Source organism: Rattus rattus, chromosome 14 (assembly GCF_011064425.1).
Source record: "Rattus rattus isolate New Zealand chromosome 14, Rrattus_CSIRO_v1, whole genome shotgun sequence".
Taxonomy (NCBI): Eukaryota; Metazoa; Chordata; class Mammalia; order Rodentia; family Muridae; genus Rattus; species Rattus rattus.
The window spans coordinates 52,562,114-52,579,454 of NC_046167.1; the positions used below are offsets into that span (position 1 = coordinate 52,562,114).

At 42.2% G+C, this 17,341-nt stretch overlaps 1 long non-coding RNA gene across 1 annotated transcript; it reads right to left on the reverse strand.

Moving 5' to 3' along the window:
- Positions 1 to 5,078: 5,078 nt before the first annotated feature.
- LOC116883310 lies at positions 5,079 to 14,848 on the reverse strand. The gene is made up of 3 exons (XR_004385744.1): positions 14,549 to 14,848; positions 8,080 to 8,082; positions 5,079 to 5,089 (listed from the first exon to the last, which is right to left on the reverse strand). It is a non-coding gene; the product is annotated as an uncharacterized LOC116883310 (long non-coding RNA).
- Between the last annotated feature and the right edge of the window lie 2,493 nt (positions 14,849 to 17,341).

Consider the following 17,341-nt stretch of genomic DNA (forward strand, 5'->3'; position numbering starts at 1 on the left):
TAGGAAAGGTATCTGGGTTTTGCCTCCACTGGGATTGGCACAAAGGAGGAATCTTAACCATCACTCTTGTGTCATTGGTGCCATCCCAGCATTCAGCTTAAATAGCAAGACTACATCAGAGCTATTACAATTTAAAGTACCACTGCTTACATTAGTGCTTATCAGAAGAAAGGTGATCTAGCACATACTGAAGTACTAGTGGCAGTATTATTTGCCAAGAGGTTATTATATTGAATATTGATCAACCTGGTATCATTTTTCTTGTAGCTGAAACATTATTATACAGCACTAAGTTCTCACCCATCAACCTAGCAAAGGGGGTCAGGGATGTATATGACCCTTGCTCATTGGACAGCACCCATTGAAACCAAGGCCAGAGATTATGCTTGCCAGTCTTATTCTCAAAACAGTAGAATTGCTATGAACTGACATGGGTACTGGCCAGGATCTGGCAATAGCCACAGGGGTGAGCGAATTAACCTTGCATTACCATTCCCAGTAGTAATAGTAGGGTTCTAGTCTCATCTTCAGGAAGAGCAGAAGGCAATTTTTTTGAGTCAAACGCTCAGGTACCCAAATTGGATTTTCTTGATTCTGCGGAAAAACACAAATCGCTCCCCTAGATCTCGAAATCATGGGATCTGGGCCACGCCATTCATCAGTTAAGACATCCTTCCACTTTACTTCTGCATTAGTTATAGGTGTAGTAGCAGCATGGCGATCCGCAGCAGAGCGGCCATGCACATCCAGAATTAAGAAATTTAGAGTAAAAAGAGCTAAAGAAAGTTGTTCTTTTGGTGTTCGGCTGCTGACAATTCCCTCTTTTTATTTTTGTAAGCTCTTTTAAGGTACGATGCGCTCTTTCCACAATTCCTTGACCCTGAGGATTGTATGGTAATCCTGTAGTATGACTGACCTGCATTGTCTGGCAAAATGCCTGAAAGGACTTTGCTGTGTAGGCAGGACCGTTGTCTGTCCTGAGACTATCAGGCTTTCCCCAGGCTGCCCATGCCTCTAAGCAATGGCTAATGGCACACGGTGAGCCTTTTCACCAGTCATCAGAGTAGCGTGTATAATACCAGAACAGGTATCAACAGAAACATGAGCATATTTTAAATTTCCAAATTGAGATATGTGTGTGACATCCATCTGCCAAACCTGCAGGGGTCGAAGGCCACGGGGATTAATGCCCACATGTGGGGTGGTAATAAACGCACTGCAATTACCGCAGCGAAGCACTATTTTTCTGGCCTCTGCTCTAGAAATAGGAAAACGCGTCTGCGTAAGGTCTCAGCAGTAACATGAAATAAGGAATGGAACTGGGTGGCAGCTTCCACAGGAGTCAGCACAGCAAACGTGGTGGCTCTAGTAGCCAAATCCGGCCAGGTTATTCCATGAGACATTAAACAGGCAACCCTGAATGAGCCCTTATATGGGTGATGAAAAAGGGGAATGCCGAGATAGTAATTCCTGCTGGATCTCCAGAAATATAGAAGCCACTGTACTAGTGGTTCTAATCATGCCCGCAACTTCTAAAGATTTAACTGAATTAACCACATAGGAGGAATCTGAAACAATATTTAATGGACTAGGGAACACTCGGAGCACTTCCAATACAATCTGACACTCAACTAATTGAGGGGAATTAGGGGTAAATTGCTTAGTTACCACTTTACCGTCATGTACATAAGTACCCAAACCAGTTTTCGAACCATCTGTATAAACAATATCCCCTGCCTGAAGGGGTTCCATGCTGGTAACCCGAGGAAACACAAGGGGATGACATTTTGCAAAGGTCAAAATGGGGTGCCTGGGGTAGTGATTATCAAACACCCCTGAAAAGATGCACACAAGTATTGCCCAGTCATCATTTTAGCGGCCAGCACTTGGAGCTGTTCTGCAGTATAGGTATAACAATTTTTTTATTGGATGTTTACCAAAATGAGTTACAGCTACTTTTAGTCCCTCATAGCCAATTTTGCCACCGCTGAGGGGTAACACTCTATGGTTTTAGCAGGAAGGCTTGTAGGTGAATCAAAGTAAGGGGCCATTCTGCCATAACACCATAGTGGGTAATTTAGCAGTTTGCAAAACACATAGCTCAAAAGGTTCATCAGGTTGTATCCTTACTAATTGAGCCTCAGAAAGAGTCTTTTTCCACCTTTGGAGGGCCTCTACAGCCTCCATAGACAGGGATCAAGGGGATGTTAATTTGGATCCCTTCCAATATATCAAACAAAGGTTTTAATTCAGCAGTAGATATTTTCAGGAATGGGTCAGAGCTAATTAATATCTCCCAAAAGTTTTTGAAAATCATTTAAGGTTTGTAGGTGATCTCGCCTGATTTCAATTTTTTGTGGAGTAATAACTTCTGGATGTACAACGGCTCTAAAAACTTGCCCATCAGCGATCTCTGAACCTTTTCAGTAGCTATAGTTAGCCCAAACTGTTGGAAATGTTTAATTAAGTCAGCATATGCTATCTCAAGCTCTTGAGGTTTGGATCCACAGAGGAGTATATCATCCATGTAATGAAGAATCGTTAGTGATGGATATTGCCCTCTGACAGGAGTCAGGGCTTGTTGTACATATATCTGACATATAGTGGGGGCTGTTTGCCATCCCTGGGGCAAGACTTTTCCATTGATAGCGCTCATCAGGCTCCACATGATTTATTGCAGGCAGAGTAAAGGCAAACCTCTCTTTATCCTTAGGATGTAAAGGAATAGAGAAAAAGCAATCCTTAATATCTATTATAATAACCTCCCATTGCTTTGGCAAGGCAGAAAGAAGCGGAAGACCGCGTTGGACTGATCCATACAATTTCATTTGTGTATTAATTGCTCTAAGATCATGCAATAGTCTCCATTTTCCTGACTTCTTTTTTATAACAAATATTGGAGTATTCCAGGGTGAGCTTGAAGGTTCCAAATGTCCTAATTGCAACTGTTCCTTTACTAATTGGTGAGCGGCCTCCAGCTTTTCAGAGGAGAGAGGCCATTGAGGAACCCATACAGCCTCCTCTGTTATCCACGGTATGGGCATAGCCCCCTCAATGGCCCCTAAGAAAAACCCAGATCGTGACGATCGGGTTTTGCAATGGGTTGAATTGGCTCTGTAGTTCCTTGGTGATGCTTACCAATGCCTTTTCCTGGGACACACCCATATCCCTCACCTTTCTCTGTGCTGGTAGGGAATTCTCATTCATAAGTTTAGCCCTAACTCAGCCAAAATATCTCTTCCCCCATAAGTTGACAGGTAAGGAAGAACATATGGGACAAAACTACCCTCCTGTCCTTCTGGGGCTTTCCACTTTGGGGCCTAGAGCTAATAGTTGGACTAGCTTCATAACCTAAACCTTGTAATGAATGGGAAGATTGAGTAATGGGCCATTTTTGTAGGCCACCATTTAGTGGAGATAATGCTTTTGTCTGCCCCTGTATCTAGAATTCCTCAAATGTCTTTCCTTCAATGGTTAGGATCAGAGTAAATTGACGTGTAAATCGACCATAAGATATGCTGAATCAGTGCCCGTGGGCGAAACCCTTCTTCCTCTTTTTTTTTGTACTTCCCGATTTAAACTGGGGTGACAACTGGGTAAAACAAGCAATTGTGCAATCCGATCACCTGGGAATGGAGAAGAGACCTCGTGGGGAGGGCACATGATCTTCAACTGTCCTCATAATCTTGATCAATAACCCCAGGATGTACCACCAATCCTTCAGAGTAGTAGAGGAGCGTCCTAAAAAGCAGCCCAACTGTATTGGGTGGTAAAGGCCATGAAAGTCAGAGGGGATAGGCTGCACCCCCATTTGAGGGGTTAGGACGATTCTGGAGGTGGCACGGAGGTCTAATCCTGCGGAACCCGGAGTGGCTCTCCTGGGGAGGTTTGATGAGCCCAGGTTACTGGGGAGCTGGTTGCCCCATATATTTGAGGGCCCTGAGGACGGGGGCCCCGTTGGACGTTTTTTGACATATCCAAGGGTGTCCCCGTTATGTCCTTTACTGACCTGCACTCATTGGCCCAATGTTTCCCTTTCTTACACTTTGGACACAGTCCTGGGGCTTTCTTTGGATTAAGCCAGGATTCTGATTCCTGCACTCCCTTTTCATATGACCAGGCTTTCCACATTGGAAACACGTGATGCCTCTACTAGAGAGGCCAGGCGGCCTTTGTCCTTGTAATATAGGCGCGGCTAGACCAGTATTGGTTAGTGGTCCTCCTATTTCCCTACAGGCTTTCAGCCAAGCCTGCAGCCCCTTAGATTTCCAGGGGAGGATTGCATTGCGGCATTCTTTGTTACATTGTTCAAAAACTAACTGTTCTATTAAGGGCATGGCCTGGTCTTGGTCTCCAAAAATCCTACCAGCAGCCTCCATCATGCGGGCCACAAAATCTGAGAAAGGCTCACTTGGTCCTTGGATGACCTTGGTTAAGTTCCCGGACACCTCTCCTCTGTTAGTTAGAGCTTTCCATGCCTTGACAGCATTAATAGCAATCTGGGCATATACCTCCAAGGGGAAGGCAGTTTGATTATTGGCCCATTGCCCTTGTCCAGTTAACATGTCAAATGTCCAGGCAGGTTGTCCTGTTGCTGCATTTGCAGCGTTTGTGCTTGGCAAGCATCTGCACACAATGCCTTCCACTCAATATACTGTCCCATGCTAAGGAGACAGGCCTTTGTCACAGATTGCCAGTCTGCTGGAGTCATGGCAATGTTTGCTAGTCTTTCACCTGTGACATGGTAAAATTAGCAGTAACCCCATAGGCACGAACAGACTCTGCCAGTTCCTTAACTTGCTTTGTGCTCTATGGGCTGATGAGAACTAAGCCATCAGTCCTCAAACACAGGAAACATTTGCCTAAGTGTCGCTGTGTTTCAGGTGGACAGAAAGAGTACTCACACTTCCCCTATATAGAGCCGGGGGTGGAGGCCACTGAGGCATTAATAACTTTGGTTTCTTCACAGTGGCTTCCACCCAGGCCCATATCTTTCTTCCTCATATCTGGCTGCCTCTTCCTCTAATTCCTCCTCCCTCTGACTCTGACAACTCTTGCTCAGAGTCACTACCAGTCAGTTCTAAGGCTTCTAATTCTTTTAATGGATACAAGTATCCTCTCCGGATGACTTGTACTCGTCCTCCGGGCATACCTATTTTTTTCCTCCAATGCATTTCTTCCGCCTTTTGTATCTCTTTTTCACTTTTTTGTTTTAGTAACCTTTTTTTTGCGCTCCTAATTTCTCACTCTGCTCCGCTTTCTGACATGCTCTTTGAATGTTCTGTCCTGCCTTGACTGTGTCCTCACATTTTTTAACACAACTAGTAAGAAGACAACAGTCACTATAAAAACGAGCAACAATCCCTCCATGGCAAAGACTAATCCAAAGGGGCATGCCTCTCAGAGCTTGTCTTTAATTTACCTTCTAGTTCTGAATCCTCTTCAGCACACTGAAGGGTCCCCCTCGCACCCATGCGATGTTGGTCTGCTCGGTTTGCACCACTTGTCGCCCAATGTCCCGCTACCAGCAAGAACGATGGCACGGCATGGGTAACAGGATTCTTCAAGTAACAAGCCCTTTTACTGCTTACGTGCCTTCTTAGTGTTACAGCTCTTCTTACAGCTCTTCTTAGTGTTACAGCTCTTCTTAGTGTTACAGCTCTTCTGAACAGGGACCCCGAGCAGCAAAATCGCTCGGCTTATAGACAACAGTATGCTAATTATCTCTCAGGGATTGGTGGGGCTTGGATCACCCCACTACTTGTCCTCCAATGAAAGGCGGAGAATGAATCACCTCATTAGCATATTAACGGTCAACTGACACCTGGTGCATAAACCGCACATGTGCAGTACCGCTGTTCACCACTAGAGGGAGCCCTAGCAGTGGAACAAGCCTGCACATGCGCAGTAAGTCATTTATATCCAGGCAAAGCTGGATGTCGGCGCCATCTTTGTTTTGCCGCGCCGCTCCGCTCTCTACAAGACGATGTTTTGATTCTTAACATCTATGCCTCAAATACAAGGGCACCTACATTTGAAAAAAAGAAACGTTACCAAAACTTAAATCACATATTGACCCTCACACACTGATAGCAGAGTACTTTAATAACCCACTCTCAACACCAGAGAGTTCATCCAGATAAAAATCTAAACAGAGACATAGTGAACTAAATAGATATTATAAGCCATATGGACCTAACAGATATCTATAGAACATTGCATCCAAACATAAAGAATATACATTCTTAGCACCTCACAGAACTTTCTCCAAAATCAATCATGTATTCAGTCACAAAACAAGCTTCAGCAGATACAAGAAAACTGAAATATCCCCCTGCATCCTATCAAACCATCACTGGATTAAAACACACAAGAGAAAGGCCAAAAGTCATGGAAACTGAACAACTCTCTACTCAATGACTATCGGACCAAGACAGAAATAAGAAAGAAATTAAAGACTTCCTAGAATTCAATGAAAATGAATGTGCAACAAACTTATGGGAAACAATGAAAATAGTGCTAAGAGGAAAATTCATAGCACTAAGTACCCACACAAAGAAATTGGAGAGATCTCATACTAGCAACTTAAAAGAACACCTGAAAGCTCTAGAACAAAAAGAAGCAAGTGCACCCAAGAGGAGTAGATGGCAGAAAATAATCAAACTGAGTGCTGAAATCAATAAAATAGAAACAAAGAGAATACGTTCTTTGAGAAAATCAACCAGTTAGACAAACCATTATCCAAACTATTAAAAGACAGAGAAAGACTATCCAAACTAACAAAATCAGAAATAAAAGGGAGGACAGAAGAGATACTGAAAAAATCCAAAGAACCAGTTAAGTCATGCTTTAAAAACCTATAGTCCACAAAATTAGAAAACCTAAAAGAAATAGTTTTCTCAATAGACATCACAAACAACTTAAATATATAACCCATAAGGAAATAGAAGCAGTCATTAAAAGTCTTCCAACCAAAAAAAGCACAGGGCCAGACAGTTTTTGTGGAAAATTCTACCAGACTTTCAAAGAAGAGTTAACACAAATACTCCTCAAATTATTCCACAAAATAAAAACAGAAATAACATTGACAAATTCATTTTATGATGTCACAGTCACCCTGATACACAAACCAAAGATTCAATATATAAAGAGAATTACAGATCAATTTCCCTCATGAACATTAATATGAAAATACTCAAAATACTTGCAGACTGAATCTAAGAACACATCAAAGGACCATCCCCCATGATCAAGTAGGCTTGGTAATGTACGGATGTACAAAAAAATATCAGTCAGTTTGTAATCCAATATATAACAAAACTGAAAGAAAAAATCACACGATCATCTCATTTGATGCTGAAAAAGCCTTTGACAAAATACAACACCCCTTCATGATAAAAGTCTTGGAGAGATTTTAGACAGATGGGGCATACTTCAACATAATAAAAGCAATTTACAGAAAGCCTATAGCCAATGTCAAATTAAATGGAAACTCAAAAGCAAATTCCACTACAATCAGGAACAAGACAATGCTATCTACTCTCTCCATATCTATTCAATATACTACTTGAAGTTCTAGCTAAACAACTGAAGGGGATTAAGGGGATACAAGTAGAAAAAGAAGTTAAATTATTTGCAAATGATATAATAAGTGATACCTAAAATTTTACCAGGGGACTCCTACAACTGATAAGCACTGTGGTGGTTTGAATAGGTATGGGCCCCATATACTCATGTGTTTGAATATCTAATAATGCCATAGGGAGTGGCACTATTAAGAGTGAGGTAACCCAGACTCCCAAAACATGGTTTGTACTCTCTTATAAGTGACTATTAGGGGGCTAGGGAGATGACTCAGAGGTTAGGAGCAGGGGTTGGGGATTTAGCTCAGTGGTAGAGCGCTTGCCTAGGAAGCACAAGTGGTAGAGCGCTTGCCTAGGAAGCGCAAGGCCCTGGGTTTGGTCCCCAGCTCCGGGGGGGAAAAAAAAAAAAAAAAAAAAGAACCAGAGGTTAGGAGCACTGACTGCTCTTTCAGAGGTCTTGAGTTCAATTCCCAGCAACCACATGGTGGCTCACAACCATCTGTAATGGGATCTGATGCCTTCTTCTGGTATGTCTGATGACAGCTATAGTGTACTCATATAATAAGTAAATAAATATTTTTTAAAGAAATAAGTGAATATTAGCTGTTAAGTAAAAAATAATCATGATACAACCCACAGACCCAGTGAGGATAAGTAACAAGGAATGGGGGAGGGGCATGGATCTCCCTGGGAAAGGGAAATAGAATAATTTTGTGGTGGACTGTAGCAGGTCGGTATAGGAACAGAAGAGATCAAATAGAAGAGAGAGGGGCAGAGGGAGAGAGTACAGGGAGAGATGACTGGAACTGGAGACATTTCCATTTGTGCAATGAACACTTTCTAGAACCTATGAGGATGATTCTATTAAGAACTCCTAGTAATGGAGGATGTGGAGCCTGAACTAGCAAACTTCAGTAACCAGGCAAGGCATCTAGTGGTGGGCCTGGGACATCAACCCACCCAGAAAACCTTCAACCCACAACCTACCTATCTGGCCTGCAAGAACTGTCAGAGCTTGTGAGAGTGACCAGCAATTACTGGTCTACCTTGAGGCCCATGCCATAAGAGGAAGCCCATACCCATACTGCTAGATCATCAGGAAGCTGCTCAGAGACCTAGTGTAGAACCAAACATGACTGGGAAAAAAAGTCAATGAAATGATTCCTAATGATGTTCTGCTAAATTCATAGACTGATACCTAGCCAAGTTGTCATTAGAGAAGCTTTCCCAGTTAGCTAATGGGAGCAGTTGTAGAGACCCAGGAAGCCCACAGAAATGTGTGTGTGTGTGTGTGTGTGTGTGTGTGTGTGTGTGTGTGTGTGTGTGTGTGTCGAGGACACCAGGAAAACATGGTCCACAGAATCAACTAAGCATGATTCATAGGGGCTCACAGAGATTGAAGTGGCAATCACAGAGCCAGCATGGGTCTGCATTAGGTCTTATGCAACCTATTATGGTTGTTTAGCTTAGGGTTTTTATGGTACTCCTAACAATGGAGAGTAAGGGAGTGTCCCTGGCTTTTTTGCCTGCTCTGGGGACCCTTGCTGAGTTAACTCATCCAGTCTCAATATGAGTTTGTACCTAGTCTTGTTGCATCTTGTTATGCAGTGTTTTGCTGATATCCCTTGGAGGCCTGTTCTTTTCTGAAGGGAAATGAAGGAGCAGTACATCTAGGGGAGAGGGGAGATGTGTATGTTTGTACAGGTGTGGAGGGATGGGAAGCTATGATCGTGATATATAATGAAAGCAATAAAAAATGTTTGTTTTGATGAGAAAAAATTATATTGATGTTCCTGAGTTGACTGTAGTTTTGCTTTGCATCCTTGTCTAATTTTCATATGAAGAGCATTCTAAAAGAGTAGGTTGGAGAGTCTAGTCTGTTGTTTTTCTACAAATAAACCTGAATTAGAAATAAACCTTGATTAAGAATTAATCATTTGTTCCTTGAATTTTTTTCAATCATCAGTTATGGTTTTGAATAAAAATGGCCCCCACAGGCCCATTGGGGGTGGTACTATTAGGAGGTATGGACTTGTCTAAGAAAATGTGGCATTGTTGGAGGAAGTATGTCTCTGGAGGTAAGCTTCGATGTTTTAGAAGCTCAAGCCAGGCCCGGTCTCTCTTTCTGCTACCTGCTAATCCAGATAAAGAATTCTCAGCTACCTCTCCAGCACCACATCTGCATGTGTACTGCTATACCTCCCACCATGACGATAATGAACTAAACCTCTGATCTGTAAGTCAGCCCCAGTTAAACACTTCCTTAGATGAGTTGCCATCATTATGATATCTCTTCATAGCAATACCCCTAATACATCAATAAAAGTAACAAATGCAGCCAACAAAAACTGAAACCTTGAAGACATAAAACTTTTTAATTAATAAAAGTCTGAACCAAATCTTCCTCCTTTTCTCTGTGTTCTTTCTTCCAATCTTGGCTCCAGGCAGGGTACACTTGTGGAAGCAAGTGGCAGTAGGCAACACAAGCCTCAGCTTTCTGCAGAAGACTGGAAATACAAGTCCCCTAGAAGCAAAAATTACTGGATAGACCACCAGGAGGAGGAAAAATTAACAGAGGAAGGCAGTACTATAAGGTTTATAAGGTTGAAATCATTTCAGAGTCTCATTTCTGACCCTAACCAGCATGCCAAAGATACTGAGAACTAAAAAAATAGTCTTTGGGCTACTTAATATACACATGGAACTAAGATCAGACTGCCTATCTGCATAATGTAACTTGTGGTCTGACCCTCTCTGTGTTGGTATCTGGATAAAATAAAACTGGGGATTGCTGTCTATATGCAAATGAGGGTAGGCACAAGATAAGGTGAGAGCTTGTGATTGGGCAGTAGAAAAGGAAGGCAGGCTGAGAATTTTAGAGTAAAGAAAGACAGAGGAAGGGAAGAAAAGTAGGAGACAAGATGGAACCTATAGGAGAGGAAGGGGAGCCAGAACCACACAGTCCTGGGAGCCATAAGTCTTGGGGATTTCTTAGATGATTAAATAGTAAGTAGGGTGTGTTTGCCCCATCTAGGTGTGTAGCTTGTGTTTATATCAATGGAGTTTGTGTGGGCATTTTGTGGGTTGAAAATTTACTAATATAAATCTGACTGATAAATCACAAGCCTCTAGAGTTTTGATTTTACTGAGTTACAGAGATTTGTGACAGCTAACCACAGGAGGTGGGTGACTGGGAATGTGAGCAGCATCCACAGCAAGAAAACCTCGAGATGGGCTGTCACTACATGGGGTTAGCCATGGAGGCAGCGAGACCACTAAGGCCAGAGAGTAGCCGGCGATAATGTGGGATGGTGCCTTTTTATATTTCATGCAACATAAAACTAACAGCATTCTTCATAGATATTGACTGGCACACAGCCTTGCATAACATGATTGTCAAAAATCCTTAACACAATACAAAATTATTTGGCATTCAAGGCACCAGTAAGTCTCAACTTGCATGGGAAGAAAAAAATGCTAACCCAGATATTAGGTAGGCATTACTCATCTCTGAACAATAGTTTTGGGTCTTCTTTCCTAATATTTATACAGAAGAGCATACTCACATGGCAGACTTTAAAACAAAAATTTCACATTCATTGTAGCAGTTATAAAAGTAATATAGAATATCCTTGTCCTTACAAGATGTGATTTAGGCAGTGACTTAAAAAAAATGATGATCATGAAGCATAAGAGAAAGAATATAACAAGTACGGCAAAATGGTCACAATTCTGAGCTGCAGAGCAGGGTATTCGCTGTACTGTTTCTGCAACTTATGTTTAAGTTCAACCGTTTTCAGACCCACTGATTTTACCTTGACATTTAACAAAGGATGGCACGTGTTATGTATATTTGCATTTCATGTGTTGGACATTATGGAAAATGCTAATTACACTAGCAGAAAGATCTATGGTAACCAGAGACTGGGAGGAGACACCATAAAATTGTGGAGAACTTCCTAAGGCTGCTAGAGGGTTTCTGAATCATGTTTATCGTGGCAGGTACACTACCACATCTATTTGTCAAAACAGCAAGCAAAACACTTTAAATTGGTGAGTTCTAGATATGTAATGCATGCTTTGTAGTGGGTTGAACTGTGTCCTACCAAAAAGATATCTATACATTCTAACCTCCGATACCTGAGAAACTGACTATCTTTGCAAAGAGGATCTTTACAGGGGTCATTAAGAGACTATCCTGGACTTATGGTGACTCTAAATTCAATGACTGATATCATTCTACCAGGATATAGAAGATTTGAGGAGGAGGGGAGATCCAGAAGAAAATGGCCATCCGGGGAAGAACCAAATGAAATGCTTGAAACCTTAGATAGTACAGATCTAACACTCTCTGTCTCTGTCTCTCTCTCTCTCTGTCTCTCTCTCTGTGTGTGTGTGTGTCTGTCTGTCTCTGTCTCTCTGTGTGTGTGTGTGTGTGTGTGTGTGTGTGTGTGTGTGTGTGTGTGTGTGTGTGTGTGTGCCTATCTGTCTATCTGTCTCTGTCTCCCTGTCTCTGTCCCGTTAACTTGGTTAACTTGTAATTTAAGTTAGGCCTAGTAAGATGTTAACAGCAATAAAAACTAGCAATGCACTGTAAAGGCACACTATTAGTTTCCCTATCCTGAGGTATCAAGTCTAAGAATGAGCCATTACCAGCAATATAGGTTCCCCTAAAAAAATATCTACTCCTATCTTTCTATCTTCCTTTCTAACTTTTTGGCTCTGCCTCTCTGGAGTACCCAGACGGGACATGCCATGACAGGTAAACATGGGACTATAGTCAGATCAAATAGTTTCAGGGTGCAAAAAAAGAAAAGTCTCCTATGCTTTACTGATATATCCCCCTTCCTTGCAAACCCATGGCAACCACTGGCCGATGTAGAATCTTCATAACTTTCCCTCATTGAAGATGTCATCTTTGAAATCATACATTGTAACATAGTTTTTTTAAGATTGATTTTTATTACTTAGAAATACATAAAAACACACCAAATTCTTTTTTTTTAATTCTGTAATTCATTTTAGTGCCAAGTAGTAGTCCATTGTGGTAGATTTACTAGAGCTTTTGAAAGGTAACTCATTTGCTTTCAAGTTTTGGCAATTATGAAAAGCTGCTGCAAAAATTCAAACACAGTAATGGGAGAGATGGCTTAGTGGTTGTTCTTGCAGAGGACCAGGGTCTCAGCACTCACGTGGTGACTCACAACTATCCATACCTCCAATTCCAGGAGATCTGATGCCCTCCTCTGACCTCCATAAGCACCAAGCATGCAAGTGGTACACAAACATGCACCCAAAACACTCATACATAGAAAATAAACACTTAAATGTTTCAAATACAGGAGCCAGAAATATGAGTCAGCTGTTAAAAGCACATACTGATCTTACAAAGGACCTAAGTTTGGTTCCTAGACTCACGCCAGACAGCTCACCTGTAACTCTAACTTCTGGGGACCTGATGCCTTTTTGTGGCCTCTGGGAGAATCTACACTCAAAAATAAAACAAAAAATTAAAGAAAAACAATGCTCAGGGTTTCAGAAAAGTGCTTGCCATGGCAACATATGAATCTGAGTTCAATCCCCAGCACCCTTGCAAAAACAAAAACAAACAAACAAAAAACTGGCTATGGCGACATTCCTGGAGCTGAAGACAGGCACGCTCTTGCAGTTTACTGGGCAGATTGCTTAGTCCACTCCACAAGCTAAAGTCAAAAGTAAGACAATGTATGGAAAAGAAAAAGGTGCATTGTAAGGAGCTTCTGGAGGTGGGCTTCTGGTCTCCACATTATGTGCAGTTTTACACACACACACACACACACACACACACACACACACACACACGCACTTCACCCCCAAAATAACTCAAAACAAACAAAAAACCCAACTTAAGTACATGTGTTTATACAGTAGATGTATGTTTATTTGGGTACATACCTGTATGTGAAACTACTAAATCATATAGTAACCATAAAGGTTTTGCATTATTTGCAAGAATATAAGCGATTTTCAGTTATTGTATGCCTTCATTAACATCTGTGAATGTTTGGAATTTGAAGGCATGTTATGTGTATTTGACATCAAAGTTGAGTTCCCCTAGTGTCCTAGGACCTTGAGCATCTCTTTTTTTTTTTTTTTTTTCAGAGCTGGGGACCGAACCCAGGGCCTTGCGCTTGCTAGACAAGTGCTCTACCACTGAGCTAAATGCCCAACCCCCTTGAGCATCTTCTTAATGCTTATTTTCATGGTGAGGTATCTGGTAAAATGGCTGTTAAGTTTCTTAAAGTGGTGGTCATGTGTAGGGTTTAGGAAGTCTCCTTAATCGTATCTTTTGTGATCCTCTCCCTCTCTTGACCTTTTTTTTTTTTTTTTTTTTTTTTTGACAATAAGTGATCGTTGTATTACCGTGCAACTTTCTTAGTGACACCTGTAGTAACACTTATTTTTTTTGCTTGGGATTTCAATTACCATTTTAGAGAGCTACAAATTAATCACGTTTCTTCCGAGAGCTACAAATTAATCACGTTTCTTCCTCGACAGCCTGCCGTGACAAATAAATGATAATTTGCCAGGGGTTCTGTCACCGCTGAACCCACAAAGCTCGCAAACGCCACTGTCGCACGCAGTGCTTGAGCGGCCAAGCGGTCTCTGCCCTGACATACAGCGGTTATGACCGCCTCTTTTTTTTTTTTTTTTAAGGGATCTCTCATAACTAGTTGTGGCGGCAAAGCAAAACTACCATTCATTTTCCTAGCTGATTTCCGGGATCATCGTGCTGCAAACCTGGCTTTCTCGGTAGAGCTCAATGCCCAGCTGGGAGGCTGGCGCTCGCCGGGGCACACCGCCCCGGGGCGTGAGCAGAGGCGGAGACAAGGGCGGTCGCAGCCTAGCACCTCCCCAGTAGACCTTAGACGAGTAGGAGCGGCCCCCAGAGCGGCCTCCGGAGCGCGGGTGTCGGTGCCGCTCACCTCCCGTGAGTCCAGCCGCTGTGCGAACCGGCTGAGGAGCGAGGTGGACGCGGTGGGAGGCGGTAAGGAGCCTGGGCGTGGCTGGACGCCACTTCAGCACCAAGCTCCGTCCGGTCCTAGTCAGGGCCCAGGTTCGTCTCCGCCCGGCAGCCACAGCGAGGAGCAGCTCCTGACGTCCACCGCCGGTCCTTCCTCACCTGGGCCGGAGTACTTGACCGCGGAAAAGCCTCTGAGGTAAGTCAGAGCCGGGCCCCGGGCCGCCGCTAGTTTCCTCAACAGCTGGATTCCCGGAAGGGGCGGGGGCCGCGCGATTTCTGCGCGTGGACCGGGGGGCGGGGCTCGTTGTTTCCGGAAGCCGGGTGATGGGCGGGACTTCAAGCGTACCCGGAAATCGGAAAGCGCGGGACTTGCTGTCATCTAGCGGGAGGATGGACTCTTGAGGTAGTTTTAGCTCAAGTCGCGACAGAGAAGGTGGACATCTGCGCCGCGACCACGGTTACAGATCTCTCTTATTATTTATTATTATTATTTTGGTAGGGATGACGGCTTATTGAAGCGTTAGTGCCCAAACTAGGTTACCTAAATGTAATCTATCAACCCTGGACCTACCAACTCTTTAAAAGGGTCTATTACTGTTGTACTTGGGGCAGCAGAAGGTTGCAAAGCAGTCAGTAGCTTTCATCTTTATCTTTGAAGCGAGCTGAAAAAGGAGTGATCCACAACCTCGACGAGAGACTAGTATCAAACATCCAAGGCTTCTCTGGTCCTCAGTAGCATTTGCTTTTGTATTGCTGCAGACACTCTCTGACTTGTGAAAAAGATAGGCCGCATTCTCCTCACCTAAACATTGGACAGAGCCTTCTGAGATTGGATGGTGCAGTCCAGGGTGACTCATTCATTGTCTCTTGCAGATCGTTTGATTTCCTTGCTCTTTTATTTTGTGCAAGGAGTTGAAGCTGTTTTAAGAAATGCCACAAAAGACCTTTGGAAAGGTATTCTTAACACATGAAGACTCAGTGTCAGAGTGAACGTTGGGATGGAATAACTTAGTCGTGTAATTTTGTAACCACTGGAAAGGCCTGTTAGAAAGGTGAACCATCACAGCTGCATTGTATACAGAAATATACTAGCCTTATTTTAAGTAAAATTTGGGATGTTTTGTTTGTGTTACTGACAAAACAGTAGTAACAATTCTTAACTTTAATTTTCATTTTTCTCTTTCTTTGCTATTTTGCACATAATGTTAAGCTTTCAGGATTGTATTAAGAAATATGCCCAAGGTAACAACTTACAAATTGGGCACTGTAGAAGTAATATTACTTCTTAGTGTGTGACTCCTTAATATCTTCAGTAGGATCTGGAGATTGAATCAAAAATAGCTTCCCACACTTTGGTTGGATATTATTCTGGCAGATGTATCTTACTATATAGACATGGATGTAATACTTACTTTTTAAAAACATAGTTTTCCTTAGTTTTTAAAATTTAGTCAGTACACCCCCATATTTTTTAATGTAGAATATTAATTTAATCTGGGTAAGTCTGTATGATTTTGTTAGTTTGTTTATTGTTTTCGAGACAGAGTGCCTTTGTGTAGCCCTTACTATCCTGAAGCTAGTTACATAGAAGACCAGGCTGGCCTTGAATTCCCAGAGATCCACCTGCCTCAGCCTTCCTCGTGTTTGGCTTGAAGGCCTGTGTCACTAAGCATAGCTTTGTCTCAGACTCGAATCCTCAGAATACACAGCCATTGAGTTAAGGTGTAATTCTTTCAAAACGTAATTTTGTTATGAATGTAATTTGTGTTTATTATAGGAAATGTAATAAAAAATGTAAAGAACCAGGAATGGTAATTGCAGCTGTAATTCCAACACTGAAGCAAGAGGATCACAAATCTCAAGCCAGCCTAGGCACACACAAGACCCTGACTTAACAAAAGTATACAGAAGAAAGGAACAATTTGCCCTACAATGTAAAATCAATGTTAGTGAATTTTTGGTGTCTTTCTCTATCTTGTTTTTTTATTGCCATATAATCTATTTTATAGTTTATAATCTGTTTTATTATATCCTTTATTATTTAACAACTAAATAGTTCTTCTTTTAGAATTTTTTTTACCACTTAACAATTGTTTACCATGTGTTTGGTTCTGCCAGGCACTGAGGACAGTGGCTAAACAGGTTTTTTGGTTTTGATTGGTTATGTTGGTGATGGTGGTTTTGTTGTTTGTTGTTGTTTTGTTTTTGTTTTTTGCCTCTGTACAGTTCATTAGAAACAATTTTAAAATATCTATTTGAGGAGAGACGTGCAAGCTCTGTAAACATCTCATAATAGGAAGACTTAAGATGGAACCCAGGAAATGAAAGTACTCAAACCAGAAACTTCTAGTCTTCCTGATTGGGGGTTTAAAAGAATGTGGCTGGAGAGGGAGGGGTATATCTGAGATGAGGAAGACTGGGCAGGACTTCTTGCCCCAGAACATGTATAGGAAAGGAGGAATCGGGCCTGGAACACCTAGTAATGTTAACACCTTCTGTCTCCACACTTGTCCATTCTCAGTCTCATAGATTGTCTGTAGGGACCTGCTGGGTAGTCTCAATTCAGTCTTTAAGTGCTAATTTAACATGTAAGCAAGTAGGACTCTGGAGCTGTTTTCCACTTCATTTCCTTGGGGATGGCAGAGCCCCCAGGGACAGCCTCTACTTCAATGGGAGATGATCATTGTAGGTATACCCCTTGTCATTATCCCTCCTTTTGGAAGTGTTTTGTACACTTAGAAATGCACCTGTGTAC